Source organism: Emys orbicularis, chromosome 2, assembly GCF_028017835.1.
Source record: "Emys orbicularis isolate rEmyOrb1 chromosome 2, rEmyOrb1.hap1, whole genome shotgun sequence".
Taxonomy (NCBI): domain Eukaryota; kingdom Metazoa; phylum Chordata; order Testudines; family Emydidae; genus Emys; species Emys orbicularis.
In genome coordinates this window covers 151,653,858-151,675,064 of record NC_088684.1, presented here as the reverse complement: position 1 = coordinate 151,675,064, position 21,207 = coordinate 151,653,858, and positions in this window count along the sequence as shown.

Genomic DNA, 21,207 nt, shown 5'->3' with positions numbered 1-21,207 from the left:
AGGATTGAGTCCCAAATGAGTACATTTCTAGGTGCTTATTCTGATTTAGTTTCATCTGCAGCATGTTGGTTCTTAGCTTCCTGGTAAAGTGCTATTAATACTGACTCTTATGTAGCACATGCATGTACAAGCTCATTTCTTTTCTTGCACAGACTGTTTGTTTTTACTGATATTTTCAACTTGGCTGAATAGAAGGAAAATGTTTGGTCTAAACAGATGGTCCAAACTGAGTGATAACTACATCCAGGAATAGCAAAATACTAAACACAAACTGAGTGAGACATATATTGCCATATTTCCATTACCAGAAGAAAATTGGATTGAGACACTTCTATCAGAAATATTTGGCTTTCAAGATTATGTACAAAATATAATTGTCTGCATAGTGCAGTGGTTAAACAATATGGCTATCCCAAACTCATGCCAATAATATCTTGTTATTACACTGTCTTATATTACTGTTATGCCTAAAGCATTCAATTAATATTTGTAGGCATTGTAAATGTACATATTAAGATAGTGCCTGCTCTGAAGAACTTACAAACTAAATAGACAAAATATGATAAGGAAACAGACACAAAGGTGAAATGACTTGCCTAAGATCAGCCAGCAGGCCAGTGCTGGGAACAGAAATGAGGTCTCTTAGACCCCAGTGTAGGACCCAACTGCTGGACCATATTGCTTCTGATAGATTGGCTTTATGCTGCACTTATGGCTGACACAGAAGCTCCACTCTTTCCAATGCCATCCCTATTTGCATAAAGCTCTGTGTTCCTTACTTGAATAAAACGCTGTGCCAGAAGTATGAAATCAAGCAGTGGCGACTAATATACTTTAAAGGGTTAATAGTACCGTAGGACTTCTGCAAAAACACAAAAGTGCATATTTGGGACACAGTTTTCTTGGCACTTCTTTGGAAAAACCTTATATCTTTTGGTTTTTTGTGTATCTATTTTAAAATTGTGATGGCAAAGCTTATACAATAGGTGTTAAAAGTGAGAACTGGAAATACAAGTGTTAATTAAAACTGAAAATTTGTTCCAAGCTAAGCATATCATTGTTTTAAATGCTTGTGTGTAAATGTCATTATCTTCAGAGGAAATTGTGATGCAAAAGATCAAAAACCCAGGAATTTCAGCAGTACTTTGCTTTGAGTCGTTAGTCTCTAAGCTGAAGGTCCAAAGAAAACTAACTTGAGGAAAGCAAAATGCAAGATAATTCCATAAACTTTTGCAAAGCAAAACCAATACATTCTTGCACAGATTTCATTGAGGCTTGTTCTGAAATGCTAATTTTAATGTAAATTGAATTGTCTAAGTTGCCCTAATGTTATAAAAATGGGAGAAATCCCAGTTTCCCCCCCCAACTTTCTGTGACTGGTAATTACTTTGCAGTGCTGACAGTTACAATGCTGTCTAGATGGCAGGAAGCATTTCATTAAAAATGATTTTCAGTGTGTGTGTGTGAAAGAGTGCTTAAGTGTATGTCTAAAATATTTTTATCCCAGAACAAACTCAATGAGTATATACTGACAGTTCACTATTTCAAACTCCGATCCAGATAAATATAGTGGGGAAACTAATAATTCAAAGTTAGGAAGTCTTGCTGTAGTTTTGCTTAAACTGACAACGTAAAACTAAGGTCAATTCAGATTCAGGCTTGCTTATTAAAAACAGTGGTCATAGTTAATTTTGAGTCTGAAACCATATAATGGCTCCACCCCACCTCACAATACTAATAGGTTTTTCTCTTGCACTTAGAATTGACAAGTTGTCAATGTTTAGTTCTATGTATGCTATGAAATCAGCTTTATTAAGCACAATCAGAGCAAAAGAAAAATTACAACTTGCCTTTAACAATTGACCCCTGTACTCAGAAAACTTAATTTCTAACAAATTTCCTTATCACCATGGAAAACATTACAATTACTGGAAAGATACCATATTATGAAACCAAAGTTTACTCAGTCTGAATTAAAACATGTGCAAAAACTCATTAAGCCAATTGGATTTATCTAATCAGTGTTAAAGCTTATTAAATGAACACAAAATCACAAAGGAGGTCGTTATCAGTTCAATTTGACCCTAACTTACACTTGAGTATCTTAATGATTATATCAGCAACTTGAGGCTTGGGATAATGGTGAGTTTTGACCTTGCTTGTTAATGCTTGTCATTAGGCAGTATATTTTTAGTGCAATGCACAGTTACTTGCAATTCCCATGAACATTAGTGTGAGCTGCTCTGCTTAACTAAAGCTGTGTTAAACTTTCACAACGAAACTGAAAATCCAGTTAAACTTGTCAGATTTGGGGTTTCGTTATGAATTCAAAACTCCAGTCCCGTCTCCACATTTCTGAAAAAAATTGTGCAGAAGTTCAAGCAGATCTGAGTTCAGGTTCCAATCTGAAACTAGGAAATTTAGGTGGGCTTAAATGAGATTGGCCGTAGTTTTAGCTCAGAGAATTTACACTTCTAGAATATGGCTTTGTGATTTTGATTACGGAGGAACAAACAACTGTAAAATCCTCCATCCATATAAAATACTTCTCTTGTCAATAAGCCTGTCTTCTTCTTTATAAGGTAATTGAACTGTGAACGATCTGCACGTAAGAGATGAGCATTACTGCAACAGGAATGGTCTGACAATGAGATGGCTGCATATATGCAAATAGTTATTAGATAAGGTGCCCTATATGGCACTCAAGAATGTGGCCTATGTCTTGGGTTTTGTCAGATTAACAAAACTTCCTGTGCCCTGGAAATGTTCCTCTGTATAACTCTTCACATGGTGCTCTTACCAATACATCATACTGGAGCCACTTAACTTCTGGTTAGAAATCTCAGAGAAACAATTTTGTTTTAGAATGATTTGTGCTTTTGAATTGTATTTTTGATGCTACAATTTAGCCAGAGATTTTTTTTTTAAAGCTTCCTACCTGACTTGGATACCTGATTCCTATTACTATTAATGGGAAATGCCAATCTAAATCCTATTGGCAGCAGAGAACACCTCACACTTTTAATATTAAACATGCTTGTATTCTCCTCCCACACCCACAAGAAAGAGCAAATACTAGGGGGCACAGTCTTGCCAGCCAGATCGCAGTTATGACTAGTATGCCTAGCTTCAGGACTCCTACTAATGCAGCCCAATATGCTGTTAGCCTTCCTGGCAACAAGGACACACTGCTGACTCATATCCAGCTTCTCATCCACTGTAATTCCCCGGTCCTTTTCTGCAGAACTGCTGCTTAGCCAGTTGGTCCCCAGCCTGTAGCGGTGCAGGGGATTCTTCCGTCCTAAATTCAGGACTCTACGCTTGTCCTTGTTGAACCTCATCAGATTTCTTTTGGCCCAATCCTCCAATTTGTCTAGGTTACCAAGCTTTATAATCTGATGCAACAGTACTTTATGCATGTCATCATATGCCTGCATGACACTGGCCCCATCCATTGATCTCCCCATTCTAAATTAGTTGACTGTGAACTGGTAGCATTCAAGGGTGACTAGCTTCCCCTCCACAGGCATGAGGCACCATCTGTTGGTACACTGCATCTCTGGATTTTTTATTTTTATTTTTTTTTAGCACTTCTCAAAAGAGGTTGCGTTTGCCTGAAATTTTCTCATGACTGTTGATCATCCTAGGTCTGCAGAACGATCCTTTCCCATTAGTCTACGCTGGCTTCTCAAGCCCAAATACAGCCCTGCATTGTGTGGAACAGCTCCTCTAGCAGCAGTTTCTCTGTGTCATCCTTTTTGTCCTCGTCCGCCTTCCTCCACTGCTGCTGAAGCTGCTGCTGCTGCAGCCACATTATCTGCTCAATGTAGTGGTGGGTGAAGTACAAAACTAAAGCCATCCAGCTTCGAGAGCTGAATTATTGCCCAAGTATTTGCAGTTGCCAGCATAGCGGCACAGAAAATTTTTGGGTCCATGCTGGCCACCAGCAATTTGAAATTGGCACTAGCCTGCCCAAAGCATGGGACAGATTGCAGAATAATGGGATTTGGAAAAAAAAAATTATCCCACGTCTGAGAATTTTACTGGCTTCTGCCTGACTCTACTATACATCCCATAATGCACAGTGAGAAAAAAATGCAGAATTCACACTACTCAGCAGCGAAGCAAAGAACCACGGGATACACTCCAAGAATGCCACATGCTTAGAACACAGCAAGCCCCTGCCCTGTGTACACAGTGATGTGAATTTACAGAGCACACAGCCGTCCCATGTGAACACTATTAGTATGGCTTTTATATTGTGCACTAATATATCAGCTAATATGCAAACTAATCCTCTTGTGTTATATATAAAATACATATTTAATGCTTTTCATCAGTAGGTTTCAAAGTGTTTCTCACAAGATTTAAAGATGAAACAGGTGACCATTGTGGGCTTGGTCAAAGCACAGGTCTAAAATTTGAACATCTGCCTTCTTTTCCTGGTTTTACCAGGAATTTTCTATATAACTGATATCTTTGCCTCCATTTCCCCCATCTGTAAAAAGGATGTAATACACACTTCATAGGCATGATGCAGAAATACATTCATTTTTAAAGTGCTTTAAGTTATTTGGATAGAAAGTATTGTAAAAGTGTAAATTGTTACTACTGAAAGATAGGATGATCAAATGGCCCAGTGATAGCGAGAATGAAAACACATAGTGTGGCCACTTATCTGTATATGCTTGGGTTCCTTATGATATGGATAACCAGTTCAGTACAAACTATTGCAAAACTAGTCATTAATCCCCAATGCACCAATCCTATATCTCTGTCATTGTCATGTTGATAGACACATCGGCCCAGATCCTCAAAGGTACTTAAGCACCAACTCCCATTTATTTCAAAGGCAGTTGGGCCCCTAAATTCCTTAGTGGATCTAAGGTATTTAGGTATTAATATTTCACCTGTTTTCTGAATGGTTGAGCATAACTCTTTAAAATCAGGTTTCCAGTTATAAACACTCATGCATATTACTCCTGGGGGAACTGTGCAGCACTGCGTGTGCACAGAATGCATGTCCCCCACAGATTTCTTTGCTTCCCCACAGAGAAATGACTTTCTGACAGGGAAGCAAAGGGAATCAGCAAGAGCAGTCATGCACCACTCCCTAGCTGCTCATGTACATTGTTTCAGGCACCCAAAGCAGTTGGCAGAGAGGTAAATCACCACAGGGCTGGGGAGCCTGAGCCAGGATCAGCTGCTAGTCCCAGCTAGGCTGGAGGCAGGAGAGGACAGGACTTTCTCTTCCCCTGGAAGGAGTGGCTGGGGCTGTGTCATATCCCCGCACAGAAACCTCCCCCAGCCAGGGCCGCCCGGGGGGCAGGGGGGGGCAAGTGGGGCAATTTGCCCCGGGCCCCACAGGGGACCCCACAAGAGTTTTTGGCGGCAAGTCCTTCAGTGCCGCCAAACACACCCGGAGCGAGTGAAGGACCCGCTGCCGAAGACTCGGAGCTTCTTCCGCTCTAGGTCTTCGGCGGCAATTCGGCGGCGAGGGCTTCTTCCGCTCTGGGTCTTCGGCGGAAATTCGGCGGCGAGGGCTCCTTCCGCTCCGGGTCTTCGGCGGCAGTTCGGCGGCAGGTCCTTCACTCGCTCTGGGATCCACTGCCGAAGTGCCCCGAAGACCCAGAGCGGAAGGACCCCCGCCGCCAAAGACCCCAGGCCCCCTGAATCCTCTGGGCAGCCCTGCCCCCAGCTGCAGGAAGCACAGCATCCTCCCCTGCTTCCTGGCCCCATTGCTCCTCAGTTGGGGGGGGGAGGGGTCACTGTATGGGAAGCTGTTCCCCCATCTGCCCAACCCCCATGCAGCCATAGCTCCCATACTCAGACACCTCCACCAAGCCTCACCCCATACACCCAGAACCCCCCTAGCCCTCCATACCTGAACCCCACCCCACGAACCTCAACCCCTGCATCTGGAGCCCCCTGCACCCAGATCCTCTGCCTCTGGACCCCCACCCTGCACCCAGATCACCCCCCCCACCCCCACTGAGCTCCTGGCACTCAAACCTCCACCCTGATGAGTCCCACCCCACTGCACCACCTGGAGCCCCCACATCCAGATCTCCATGCCACTGACCTCCAATTAGCTGCACCCAGTCCCCCACCCCACCAAGCCCCATTCCCCCAGCACCCAGCCCCCTTTCTGAGTCCCCCACATCCAGACCCCTCTGCTGAGCCCCAACCACTTTCCCCTTGAAGCCCCTACAGAGTTCCATTGCCCTTGCACCTGTAACCCTCCCAATGAGCCTCTGTGCATCCAGATCCCCCACACACACCTAGAGCCCCACACTGAGCTGCCTGCATGCAGATTGTCCCACACAGAATCCTGTCCCCCCACACTGAGTCCCTGCACACTTGGATCCAGCCTGGTTGAGCCTGCCTGCCCCACACCTGGTGCACCTGGCACAGAGGGGCAGGGCCCCAGGGTGTTTATGGGGCAAGCCCAGGGCTTGTGCTGTGTCAGGGTTGGGTACAGCCTGACCACTGAGTCCATGTCCCAGGGGTGGAGGGGAGGGGCTGCAGGGTGATCTCCCACCTTTGTGCAGCCAGTGGCCTGTGCTTCCCACTGCCATTCTGGAGCTTCTGCATGTATTTATTGACAAATATAACTTGCAGAATTTTGCAGTATTTTAAAATATTTTGCAAAGAATTTTTAATTTTTTGGCACAGAATGTCCTCAGGAGTAGCATATGAATTAATATGCTCCCCCAAATAATCTCATGGGTAAAATTCACCCCTTCAGAAAAAGCCAGTATGATACTTGTATATCACTCAAGTCCCATTGGCTGTTTTGAGGGGATAAGTAAGACTTATTGGGGCACAGAACTTGTGCTGGCCCTCTCTAAAAGGAGACCTTCTTGTTTACATATTTAAAATTCAGTATTTACCCAAATATTTCTACCAGTAAATTCATATGGACTAATGAGATGTGAACACAGTTGAAGCAAATTCAAGTTTCTATTCAAATGCTCAGATAAGATCCATTCACCTACCTCTCATTATTATGTACACAGTTATATATTGCAGCCAAATTCTGCTCTCACATCCGTATAAATGTGGACACTCAAAGTTCAATGGCATAACTACAGATTGGCATAACTGAGAGAATGATTAGGCCCAAGTTGTATACTCCCTTTTATCAGGCAATATTTAAAATTCATATCATTACAAATTAAATGTCATCTAAGCTATTAAAAATGTAATGAATTAGAGGAATATGGAATTTAACAAGATGCAGTCAATCTTTTTTTTTTTTTTTTTTTTTTTTTTGCCTCTGTGTCTGGATGTAAACTGTAAAATTATAAGGAAGAGGCTGTACCAGCTTATTGGAACACAGTGCCTGATTCTGCCATTCCTTAGTAATGTATCTAGTTTGAGAGACAGCAATGGAACTACTTGACTTTGAGTGGGCTGCTCAGTGTTTCCAGGATTAAGCCCTTTGTGAATTTCACCTTTATGAAAAAAAAAATTCAATGTAAAATATGGCTGCAAATCCAAATACTTCACCCCTGAAAACAAAGTTTAGATCCTTACTTTGTCATCTCTTTTCTCCAACATTAGAATGTGTGCATCATTATTATTATTATATGACAGTATACTTCAAGAGGTAATTGCTGATTTCCATCCAGTAAATACTAAAATGTTAAAATCAAAGCAGATTTAACATCATTCAACATTTAACTGACAGAAGTAATTGAGCAAGTTCTTCCTTTTCAGATATTTTACTCTAATCAGGCTGTCTGGTTTTTGACAGTCAATAAGAGGACTATAATACAACCCAAACTAGCCCATAAACGTGCACTGCCATGTGAAATACAAAAGCTTAGAATAATTACAGGGAAAGTGCTAATAACAACACATTTTATGTAGTAAAATGTTAATTTCCAGGTTGGTGATGAGACTTTTTTTTTTATTTCATTTTTGGAATAAACAAATGTAGTAAACACAAACTGGGGAGCAGAGACTGAATCCTTTCTTCACTCTTAGACAAAAATAAAACAAAACAAAAACCTAGTCTGAATTAAAAGAAGCTCCATTTAGCTTCATCCTGCCTTTTCTGGGCTGAGATTTCCCATTACCCAAGAAGGAATAGTGTGATCTAAAGTTTATCCATAGTTGAGACATCAAGAATGCATTACCAATATGGAAGATGAATTGACCAATTCTGTTCCCATTGAAGGGGGTGGCAAAGGCTCAATTGCATTTAATAGGAACAAGATTAGGACCAGAATTGTTGAAATATATGCACATGAATGGTCATTTATATAAAAATACCAGCACAGCCAAATGAAGAGGGTCAGTGTGTTTGTTTGGTAGGGGCAAATATTAAAAATTGGCATCTTGATCCTCAAGCTTGTGTCTCATCTGTGCTCTTCGGGATGACAGCAGTCAGGATTCCAACAGCATCATGAGACCCATAATCCTGGACTTTGACAGGATACTCAAGTGTGACTAAGATTCTGCTCAGTCTTCATTCATTCTCCTCAGTATGAAACCGTCAGAGGCCACAGCACTTGAGCTACCCTTACCCAGTTGCACAGTTCCTGTCACTTGTAACAGGCACCGGGTCCAGAGTGACCAGCATCAGTAATAAAACGCTCTGTGGGGAGGAAGGGAAACCTCTACCTGCTTTTCGTTGCACCACCTAAAATTCCAGATGTCTGTCGCTGTCCTCATTGGCTCCTTGCCATTCACAAAATAAAATTAGAAAGCTGAAAGTAGAAATGAAGATCAGATTACTTCAGAATAAATGTTGTGAAAATCCTGACCTAGAGTGACATACCCAGGGTACAATCCAGACTGAGTAGCAGTGTCACCCCTGCCCTCTAACCTGGGGTGCACTTTACACCGATTTACTGCTGTAGCCTCCAATCAAGACTGCTCAAAACCAGCCTCCAGCATTTAAGTGACTCCCAGCTATGTCTGTATGTGTGCTGTAGCCAGCCAGCCACACCTGGCTATATTGCAGGTTGATGCCAAATCAGTCCTAGATTTTTCTCCCAGAAATGTATATCTTGTACTGCCCAGCCCTCTCCTGGACACTACAAATTCTTATAAAGACTGTCATTTTATGAATAGAAATTATACGCATACATGTTACCACGAATGGTGTTTCCCAAACATTTCAATTCAAACACACTGGATTAGATAAAACAAGTTTTTTAACTACAAAGAGAGAGGTTTTAAGTGAGTATGAGTAATGAGGCATAAAATCAGAAATGATTACAAGAAAAATAAAGATAAAACACTACTGATGCCTAATTTAACAAACTACTTTAAATTCAAAGCAAAGTTTTTCTCACTGCTCGCTTTCAACAGTTTTATTGGCCAAACTTCGTAGGTCAGGACCCCTTCTTCTGTTTAATGGCTGCTTTCTGTGTGCCTTCTCATGCAGTGAATTAAGGGGCAGAGATAGAGAGAGGAGTGATGCCTTGGGGTATCTGCCCCATCTTTTTATAGTCCTGTCCCCACTTTGAGAAGCATTTTCAGCTGGCAGCAAGGCGACAAGCAGTCTGTGTGGAAGGGAGCGCCATGCTATTTCTTTGCTAAAATGTAGATTTTTTTGCCCTGTCCCCTTTCCTGCCAAAGGCTATTACTTGCTAAGTGGCTGTTCTATCAGCCTTGCTTACACTTGGCTGAGGCATCAGCTTGCCCTTTGTCTCTGAGGAACAAGGTTGGCCACTCCTCAGACTTATCTGGAAAAGATACTTTTAGTCGTGATCTCAATTTATGTTTATAACTTCACCTATAACACTGCTACGTGCATTTTGGCATGATATTGATTAGTAAATTCAGGTTTTTCAAAATGATATCTCCTAAGGCATATTGTGTACAACGTTTACTACAAAAGTGTGTATGGTGTGGATGCAGGCTACATTCTGTCACACCTAGGTCTAAGTCTATCCAGTCTCCTTCAGGATTTCAGAGCTTTTTAAGTGACAAAAGAGAGATGAAGAAATAAGATATTCTCATTTCTAGATTTGTGCCTGTCACTTTCTCCCACTTGACATAGCTATTCCCCTTTCCATGAAAGGGTCCATCGCTGGTTAGCTTGCAGTCTTAGAGTCCTTTTGCTCTGGAGGCCATCGGAAAATAGAATGATAATAATAATTAATATGTCTGCTTGTGCATTAGCAGAGGGATGAAGCAGTTGCAGGAGAGATTCTTGTGATGAGGTGGTTTAATTGGTCTAGTTATAAGCAATTTCTGTGAGGTGCAGTAGGGTAGACTGGCTACTTTTGGGGCTAATTTATACTGTAGCTCCCTTAGTATAGTGGTTTTAAATGTCTGTTAAGGGCTCCCAGAGATAAGAATGGGCATTTTTTGATGTGGACTTGTATTTAGAGTGGAAATAAAAATAAATCCTAATATTACCCAATGGTTACCTTGAGTGGCCAGGTATCAAGTTGCTTATTACCATAATGGCAGAGAGGTATCCTTTGTATTTACATCTTGACAATGTATACACCTTTGTATACACCTCAGTAAGAATAAAGTTTGTTTGTATGAAAATCGAAGGGATCTTTCATCAGTGGCAGTTGATTCTTTCAAGCTGGGTCAGCCACCTTTTCAGTTCCAGTTTTAATCAGAATTGGGCCCAATCACTTTGATCTCTCTTACACAGGTTTTTACACCAGTGTAACTCTTTTTGACTCCAATGGAGTGATTCCTCACTCAAATATGAGAGGAGAATCATGTATGGGAGAGGGGAATGATGCCCATTGTATTTTTCCATGATTGCCCATTTATAACTCATAGTAATTTGTATCAGATTAGGAGTTGTAGGCTGACAAATATATAGGACTACATAAACAATTATTCTAAACCAACAAGCACAATGACTGGACAAAAATTAAAATAATCCTCAGTCAAACCTTTGCCTGCACACTAGGGAGGCATATGGTGTGTTCATAAATGGTACCATGCCCTTTTTGCTGCTATTGTTGTTTCTTTTCTAGAAAACTATAGCGTAGTTTCTGTAGTCATTTACCATAAGCCATTTTTTCTAACTTTCTGGCTGACACATTCTGTATGCCTTTGTGAACATGACAGGTTGTGCCAGTCTTATTAGGAGATGTCCTGCTCCTCTGGCAGCTCTGCCTCTACTGAGCTAGCGGGCCAGCCTCTTATAGTTCCAGTTCCTGTCCCGCCCCTCTGCTTCAGGCGGTGTGGCCTGGGTATCCCGGTTCTGCCCACCAGGGGGTGGTCGCGGTTCTCTCCTCATCTGTCAGGGAGGGAGACCACGTCCCCTCGCTACAGCTATACACTTTGAAAAAGAGTAACCTGATCCAATCCAGGTCATACTGTAACCTGACCATACATAGGTTCCTTTATTATTAGGGCTAGTTAATGTATTTAATTTAACATTATACTTACAAACAATTAAAGCTAAGAAGTATGTTTCCATTCATTAGCAGCTTCAGATTCTGTAATATATTTTTACTGATATGATTATTATACTATTGGCTTAGGCCACATTTTTCATACAAAGTTCTTCTTCTTTTTATTTTATTTTATTTTATTTTATTTTATTTTATTTTATTTTATTTTTGGTGAAAAATGCACCAAATCACTTTGAAAAACTGACACGAATTTGAGTTTTTTCTTTCTTTTTTTGGGGGGGGAAGAGGATTTAAAAAAAAAGTCATCTTTGACATTTTTAAAATAAAATGTTTTGATTTTTCTGTTCTAAACAAAAGTTAACACTTTTAATAATAAAATGTATCAGAATTACATTAAAATGCTCAAAATCTAAGCAAAACATTTTATTTCAGGTCAAATAAAATATTTAGTTTGACCCAAAACTGATTTTTTTTCATTGCCAGCTAATTGAAAAATCCATTCTTCACACAGAGCTACTTTATAGTGTACACACTTGGGTTTTGTTTATTTTAAATGTGAGGGTCAAATCCTGAAAAGTGAGAAGCACTGCAACTTTCACTGAAGTAAATAGGTTCTCTGTAGTTGCCCAGTATATCTCAGGAGTTAGCAATTAATAAATGTGACCATTACAAAATATCTGGTTACAAGCAGTATAATTTAATATAACAAGTTTTTCAGTAGGCCTGAGTATCTTCTCGCTTACCACAGCTTTACACTGGAGTTACTCCATATTTCAATATCGGTGCCCTTTCCATATTTCAATATCGGTGCCCTTGATTTATGTTGGTGAGGGAAGAGAAACAAACCCAATGATGTTAAATCATTAACACTTAAACAGTTGTAATATTTTTGAGTCAGGTGTACCATTTGCTATAAATGTACACAACTACTGTACTTCACTACAGTCTTAGGGCAGATAATTATTAGGACGGTAACCTTAAAATTAAGCTGCCCAATATTCAGGGATATGCAAAGTTATTACTAAATTGTGCCATGTTATTATATTTTATAAGTGGCTATAACTCTTGTTTAGTCGTAGTATTTTATTTGTGTTGGGCAGTCTGGGTACAGTTACTCCAGCAAAACTAATGATATTTGCAAAATGTGTCATGGATATTTGATGACCACATGTGCTCAGGAACTTGGAATTATGTTACATCCTATATGTAGTCTCTCCGGCAGCCCAGTGCCACATAACAACCATGGTAGGACATTTATTTTTATACTTATGTCCTGACTCTACAAATACTTATGCCCTAGATTATGTGAGTTAACCTAGATCAGGTGAGTAACTCCTGTGTCTAAAATGGTGATACCCTCCTGCTTAATGTAAAACAGTGCATAAATGATTAAAAGATTGGCATGTTAGGTGGAAACGTGTTGATTACTGAATCACTATCACCACCCTTGGCTATTCCCTAAGGCCTGGTCTACACTAGGAGCTTATATCGAATTTAGCGCCGTTACATCGAATTAACCCTGCACCCGTCCACACCAGGAAGCTACTTAGTTCGAAATAGAGCTCTTTTAAATTCGACTTCTGTAATCCTCGAAAACGAGAGGAGTAGCGCTAAATTCGAAATGGCAATATCGAATTAGGCTAGGTGTGGATGGAAATCGACGGTAATAGCTCCGGGAGCTATCCCACAGTGCACCACTCTGTTGACGCTCTTGACAGCACTTAGAGCTCGGATGCTCTGACCAGCCACACAGGAAAAGCCCCGGGAAAATTTGAATTCCTTTTCCTGTCTGGCCAGTTTGAATCTCATTTTCTGTTTGGACAGCGTGGAGAGCTCAGCAGCACTAGCAACGATGCAGAGCTCTCCAGCAGAGTTGGCCGTGCAATCTAATAGAAAGAGGGCCCCAGCATGGACTGATCGGGAGGTCTTGGATCTCATCGCTGTGTGGGGCGATGAGTCCGTGCTTTCAGAGCTGCGCTCCAAAAGAAGGAATGCAAAGATCTATGAGAAGATCTCTAAAGCCATGGCAGAGAGAGGATACAGCCGGGATGCAACGCAGTGCCGCGTGAAAATCAAGGAGCTGAGACAAGGCTACCAAAAAACCAAAGAGGCAAACCGACGCTCCGGATCCCAGCCCCACACATCACGTTTCTACGAGGCACTGCATTCCATCCTAGGTGCGGCCGCCACCACTACCCCACCAGTGACCGTGGACTCCGAGGATGGGATATTGTCCACGGCCGGTTCCTCCTCGGAAATGTTAGGTGACGGGGAAGATGAGGAAGGAGATGAGGAGGACGAGGCAGTCGACAGCGCTTGCACCGCTGATTTCAACGACAGCCAGGAGCTCTTCATCACCCTTACCGAGATCCCCTACCAACCGTCCACAGCCCTTACCCCGGACACCGAATCAGGGGAAGGATCAAGCAGTGAGTGCTTTAAACATCTAAACATTTCATTTTAACATAAGTGGAATATTTATATTGTTAAGAATGGGCTTTTCAGTCACTCAGTTAAACATAGAAACTTTTATTTATAACAAAACAGGAATAATAACTATATCAGTAATTTGTTGTTCATGATTTAGTTGGCTTAGTAAACTTTTTACTACTAACTATGTATAGAAAATCAAGTACTGTCCGGATATTCATGATTAGTCCACAACACGGCCCCTCCACTCTGTAGTCCGTTATGCTCAACTTAAAGGAAAAGGCGGTCAATGTGCCCGGGAATGGACAGACAGTCCTCCTGGGATAGCTCCGCATAGCTCTCCTGGAGGTACCGCTCCAGCATGCGCACGAGGTTCAACGGCAGGGCAATCTTGTTTGGTCCCCCGTGGTAGCACACGTTCCCACGCCATGAGTCCATGAGGTAGTCAGGGATCAGTGCGCGGCACAGCATGGCGGCATATGGCCCAGGCCTCTGCATGCATTCACGCAGCATCCTTCCCCTCTCGGTCTCCGAGATCCTCATGAGGGTTATGTCACACATGACGCCCTGCTTTAAATTAGGGAGGGGAATGTTAGTATTTGGACTGCTTTACAGCCACGCGGTGGAAGCGGCAGAGGGGCAGCATACAGGGATCTTTCCCGGGGACAGCCGCGAGGTGGTGGGACAGGGGCAGAGCTCATGCTTCCCTGATTGCTGCCAGCAGAGAGTGGCCTTGCATTCAGTGCGAAAGGAGCCCAGTGCTACTATTACATGTTTAAGCTGCCACAAGTCTACGGCTTACCATGTTTTCCCGCAGCAGAAGTAGAGGTGTCCTGCAACGCTTCTCTGATCGCAACTGCAGGACCCCAGACACATAAGGCGAGGGCCGAAAATTCGACCTTGTCCTGAGTGCGCATGTGAAAGGTGCAGTGCATGGTGTTGTTCACAGAGAAAGACTATGCTCTTTGTTAGCAACTTCATTTATCTGTCTCAGGAATTTACTCCCTTTTTCCCATTCCCACAGACACATCTGCGACTGTCTCCCAACCCAGCCTGGCATCACACTCCCAGAGGCTAGCGCAGATTAGAAGAAGGAAGAGAAAAACTCGTGAAGACATGTTTTATGAACTTATGGAGTGCTCACGAGAGCAGGCAGCCCAGACGACACAGTGGAGGGAGAACTTGTCACAAATGCACAGAGCAGTCATGGAACGGGAGGAGAGGTGGCGCCAGGAGGACCAGCAGGCTACTCAAACCCTGCTTGGACTAATGAGGGAGCAAACGGAGACGCTCCGGCGCCTAGTGGATGTTCTGCAAGACCGGAGGCAGGAGGACAGAGCACTGCTGCTGTCTATCTCTAACCGCCCTCCCCCGCCACCAAGTCCCACACCCCCCTCACCAAAAGTACAAAGAAGGAGGGGCGGCAAGGGCCGTTAAAACTGTCAGTCGGCCACTGCACACTGCTGCAGCAATGGAAGGCTCTCGTTCCAAACTTTGAAAAGTCCTTTCCTACCCATCTCACACTAGCCCATGTCCAAGTTTCCTTCCCCCCCCCCCTTTCATGTGCGGTTCGTAATAAAACATCTGTTTCTGTTAAGTACTGTTTCCGAGAGTGTCTTTTGGAGGGGATTCTGTCTGAAGGGGGGGAAGGGGTTTGTTACTTGGACAGGACAGTCACCTGTAGCAGGCTACAGAGGCGGGGGCAGGTCCAGCATCAGGACACATACACAGCACAGTCACCAGTTACCCTGGTCAGTCTGGGAGGCGGTTTTCTTGTTCTGGGGTGCGAGGGGGTTGATCTGTGACTTTGTGTCGGGGGAGGGCAGTTAGAGATCCTATGCCGCGGTCCTTATCCTGGATCACAGAGCCACGCAGCAGGGGATCTGTTACCCTCCACCCCCTGCCAGAAAGTCACTTGGCCGACACATACATCCAGTCCCGCCCAGGACTGCTGGCAGGCTGCGTTGAAACAACCAATGCAGCACTGCGGAGCCTGTCATTCCCGGACTTTAGAAGCATCATTTGCATCAAAACAGTAAGCCCGCCCCCCGCCACAGTCTGCGTCCCCGGTTTAAAACATTCCCGCGAAAACAATAAAAAAGAGAACCTTGTTCATTAACAGAACAGAACAGATTTTATTTGTTGGGAAGGTGGGGAAGGGGGTATGTAACTTGGAAGGATAGTCAACAGTAACTGGGTAAAGAAACGGGGGCAGGTTCAGCATCTGTGTCCACAAAGTAAAAAGTCACTGGAGACCCTGTTCAGTCAGGAACCTGGCTTTCAAAGCCTCCCTGATGCACAGTGCGTCCCGCTGTGATCTTCTAATCGCCCTGCTGTCTGGCTGGACGTAATCAGAAGCCAGGCTATTTGCCTCAACCTCCCACCCTGACATATAGGTCTCCCCCTTGCTCTCACACAAATTGTGGAGCACACAGCAAGCAGCTATCACAATGGGGATATTGGTCTCGCTGAGATCACAGCGAGTGAGTAGGCTTCTCCATCTGCCCTTGAGACGGCCAAAAGCACACTCCACCACCATTCTGCACTTGCTGAGCCGGTAGTTGAATAGTTCTTTCCCTGAGTCCAGTGCGCCAGTGTAGGGCTTCATGAGCCAGGGCATTAGCGGGTATGCAGGGTCCCCGAGGATGACTGTAGGCATCTCCACATCCCCAACAGTTACTTTGTGGTCCGGGAAGTAAAGACCTTCCTGCAGCCGTCTACACAGACCAGAGTTCCTGAACACCCTAGCGTCATGAACCTTGCCAGGCCATCCAACGTAGATATTGGTAAAACGTCCCCGATGGTCCACCAGTGCTTGCAGCACCATGGAAAAGTAGCCCTTCCGGTTGATGTACTGGCTAGCCTGGTGGTCCGGTGCCAGGATAGGGATGTGAGTCCCATCTATAGCCCCACCGCAGTTTGGGAATCCCATCTCGGCAAAGCCATCTCTGATGAGCTCCACGTTTCCCAGGGTCACTACCTTAGATAGCAGTAGCTTGACGATTGCCCTGGCTACTTGCATAACAGCAACCCCCATGGTAGACTTGCCCACGCCAAACTGGTTAGCGACGGACCGGTAGCTGTCTGGCGTTGCGAGCTTCCAGAGGGCTATGGCCACTCGCTTCTGGACAGTCAGGGCTGCCCGCATCCGGGTGTCCTTTCGCTTCAGGGCAGGGGACAGCAACTCACACAGTTCGAGGAAAGTCCCCTTCCGCATGCGAAAGTTGCGCAGCCACTGGGATTCATCCCAGACCTGCAGCACTATGCGGTCCCACCATTCCGTGCTGGTTTCACGGGCCCAGAATCGCCGTTCAACAGTATCAACAAGACCCAGTGACAGCGAGATGTCCTGGGCGCTGGGTCTCATGTTCTCAGAGAGGTCGGAGCTAGTGTCCGACTTCATGCCGTCACGGTAGTGCCGTAGCCTCCTCTCATGATTGATCTGCAGCTGCCTCTGGTACAGGTGGAGGAGAAGCTGCGAGGCGTTGAGAACTGCCACAACTGCAGCGATGGTCGCAGCGGGATCCATGCTCGCACTGCTGTGGCGTCCGCGCTGTCAGTAATCAGAAAAGCGCGCGAAATTATTTCCCGCCGGCGCTTTCAGGGAGGGAGGGAGGGCTTGAGTGACGGACGGATGACGACAGGCGCCCAAAAGCACCCTCGACACATTTTTTTACCCAGAAGGCATTTGGGGCTCGACCCAGAATTCCAAAGGGCAGGGGGGACTGCGGGAACTGTGGGATAGCTGCCCACAGTGCACCGCTTCCAATGTCGACGCTTGCCCCGTTAGTGTGGACTCACAAAGTCTCACAAAGTCGAATTACTGTCCTTAGTGTGGACACACACGTTCGACTTAGTAATATCGATTCCACATAGTCGAATTAACTAAAATCGAAGTACTCTCGTAGTGTAGACAAGGCCTAAGTTTCCCTTGGAGGTCTCCCATCCAGGTACTGACTAAGCTTCTCTCCTGTTTAGCATAAGAGATCCAATAAGCCCATAGCCTGATGTACAGCTGCATAAAATAACTTTACAAAATCTAAGTAATAAATATTGTAAATATGAAACATTAGCTGCACCCTTATTGAGATCTCTGAGTTGATTCCAATTTCCTGCTAAGAGATGATTTGCAACTTTCAGTAGCACACAGTGCTAAGAGCACAGGAGCCAGCACAGTGAACATAAGAACGGCCATACTGGGTCAGACCAAAGGTCCATCTAGCCAAGTATCCTGTCTTCCAACAGTTGTCAATGCCAAGTGCCACAGAGGAAATGAACAGAACAGGTAATCATCAAATGATCCATCCCCTGTCCCTCATTCCCAGCTTCTGGCAAACAGAAGCTAGGGACACCATCCCTGCCCATCTTGGCTAATAGCCATTGATGGACCTATCCTCCATGAATTTATCTTTTTGAACCCTGTTATAGTTTTGACCTTCACAAAATACTCTCACAAAGAGTTCCACTGGTTGACTGAGCGTTGTGTGAAGAAATACTTCCTTTTGTTTGTTTTAAATCTGCTGCCTATTAATTTCATTTGGTGACCCCTAGTTCTTGTGTTATGAGAAGGAATAAATAATTATTTGCTTATTTACTTTCTCCACACCAATCATGATTTTATTGACCTCAATCATATCCCCCATTAGTCGTCTCTTTTCCAAACTGAAAAATCCCAGTCTGATTAATCTCTCCTTTTATGGAAGCCGTTCCATACCCCTAATCATTTTTGTTGCCTTTTTCTGAACCTTTTCCAATTCCAATATATGTGAGTGAAATGTGAGTAGAAGAACAATTAACACAATTTTTTTACAGTAAGGGATTATTACATCTTGTATGCTGTAAATAGATAGAGATAGATAGCCATGGTAGACTACACATGCCCTCACTGAAGAAGAAAACATTCCAGCAATCAGCATTACAGCTCGTTATTGCTGATCTCTGACCCTTTACATGGGCTAACACATTTTGACTTGGATTTTCATACAGTTCCCTAAACACTTTAAAGAAATCTAAATTCCTTTGCATCACCTATACATTCCCCCCTTTCTTCATTCAGGTAGATTAAGAAAATGTTTCTTTGTTTAATCTTTTCATAGACAATAGCGGATAATGTATGCCAATAGCTAGCCTCGGACTTTCTCTCTAACTTCTCTTCTCCCACAACTCAGTATGACTCCAAATTATAATTATTTTCTTGGACAAAAACTGGATATGGTACATTGATGCTTTAGCTAAATAGAGAAGTTGCCATCATCTCTGTACACAACAGAATCCAAGCTGTTGGTTCTCCATCCTCAGTACCTGGATACCTTTCCCTTTTAATAAACTAAGTGATGTCAGGGGCTTCCCCCCACTTAGTTTGTTTAGATTATTCCACTCTTTGACTTTCCTCAGGCTTTAACTTGTTCCATTCCTTCCAGTTGCACTTTACAACTGCTTATGGTCAAACAGCTTTCCAGCCCAGCTGAATGCTGTAAATAAATAAATGGAGAGAGGGATATTATGGGTGTTGTTTTATGAAATCCCTACATTTGATTCCTTTACAGAAGCTGCCTCTTGTCTTTCTCAAGCAATTAAACAAACTAAATAAAAACATTGCTTCCTGAAGTCCTTGAGCAGGAACATGTAATTTTTAGATCAGGCCCCGGTCAGAAAGGCAACAGTTGGTGAAGAGGAAAATCTGATTGACTTCTCCCAGAGTGAAACACTAATGCAATTACCTGAGGAAGCTGGCCTTGCTCAAATATTAGGTAATATGCTGGAAAAGAGAACAGGGGAATTGGATGTACTCCAGTTTTCAGTAAAGGCTATACACAGTTCTTTCCCCTCAACATGGTATACCTTTGAATTAGTCTTAAGCCATGTAAACTAAGGAACAAGTTTGCAAAAAAAAAAAAAAAAAAAAAAAGTAAAGACTCACAGCTCTATAAATAAATGGCCAATAAGCCAAAAGAGTAAAAATAAGATCAGAAGCAAGTAAACCTAAGTGATTAAAAAGCAAACAAACAAAAGCTGAGCATCTAAGCTATTTTCACAGACAGTCAACTCTCCGCCCTTTAAATCTTCTCTTCCTGTTTTGGTATTATACTAACCATGCCTCAACGGACCTTTTTAAAACTAAGTCTGATCATTTCCAACTCACCTTGGGGATTTGGATGCCCAGATTTCCTGGGAAGTTTGGAAAATCTCAGCCTAAGACTGCAGTTGCAAAAGTTGCAGCCATGGGGATTTTCTCTTTAGATGGAGAGAATAGCTAAATCGACAGCCTCATAAATACTTGGAGGACTCATCACATCACCCTATGAATTTTCACAGGACCAGTAAAATCCCCCTCCCACTTCTGAGTGAGTTCCTCCATGATTAATACAATTCCTCCTTTATTTTCCCCCCCAGACCATAAAAGCTTGCCTTCATCCTGGCCTTTTCTGCTTGCAAAAAATGGATGTCATGCCTGCTTAAACCCATCAGCACTGTTCACTTGAAGGAACCCAGAGAAGTCCCTTCAAATGAGAAATGCATGGTTGTAGCCTTGCAGGAGATGATGGGGTATTACAGATTAAGGGGAGAGGAAGAAGGGAGGCACCAAGGAGCTGCCACTATAGGTAGAATTGTTCCCTTGGCAAACCTTCATAGTTCCTTATATAATAGGGAAGTTCTATGGCCTGTGTTATACAGGAGGTCAGACTACATGATCACACTAGACCCTTCTGGCCTTATAGTCTAAACATTTTAATACAAATTCCAGAGGCATTGATGCCTTTGGTTGCATCAGTAATCGTGCTTCATAGTATTTTCTCCTTTTGGAGTGAGGAGGAGCTGAAGGCAGTATGGCTGTGGAGTGAGCCATGCTACCAGAGAAAAAAAGGGTCATGGGAAGGGTAAAGAGAGATCACACAGATCCCCTAAAATCCATAGGATTTAGAACAGGATTGTGAGAGTATCCTCAGAATTTGCATTGGTCAAAGGCTCTGTTGCTTTTTCCACCATCCCCTCCCTTTGCAACCCTGCAAATTTCCGCCCCTGACAGCATAATAGATTAAAAACTACATGTGATTCATCTATAATTGTTCAAGGATATTTTTTGTTTCTCGGGGTGGAGGGTGGACGTTTCTTCAAAGAATGGGATGAGTTAGCCTTTAAACTTTTGCATTGTTGTGGGCAGCCATTACATTACATAATACTTATTTTGCTCCCACAGCAATAACCTACACTCCAGACTATAAAAGGATATACTGTATATAGAAATGTTTTCCCTATCACATTGTGAGACTGTTGAACACGAGCAATACTGACTATTATCCATACTGTCTTAGTTAGCTATTATAGAAAAATGGAAAATCATTTCTAATGTAAACTCAGTAAAGAAAAAAGTGTTTTTTAGCACGCTGCCCAAAGCCTCTAAAAATATGCACACACCCCTCAGATAAAC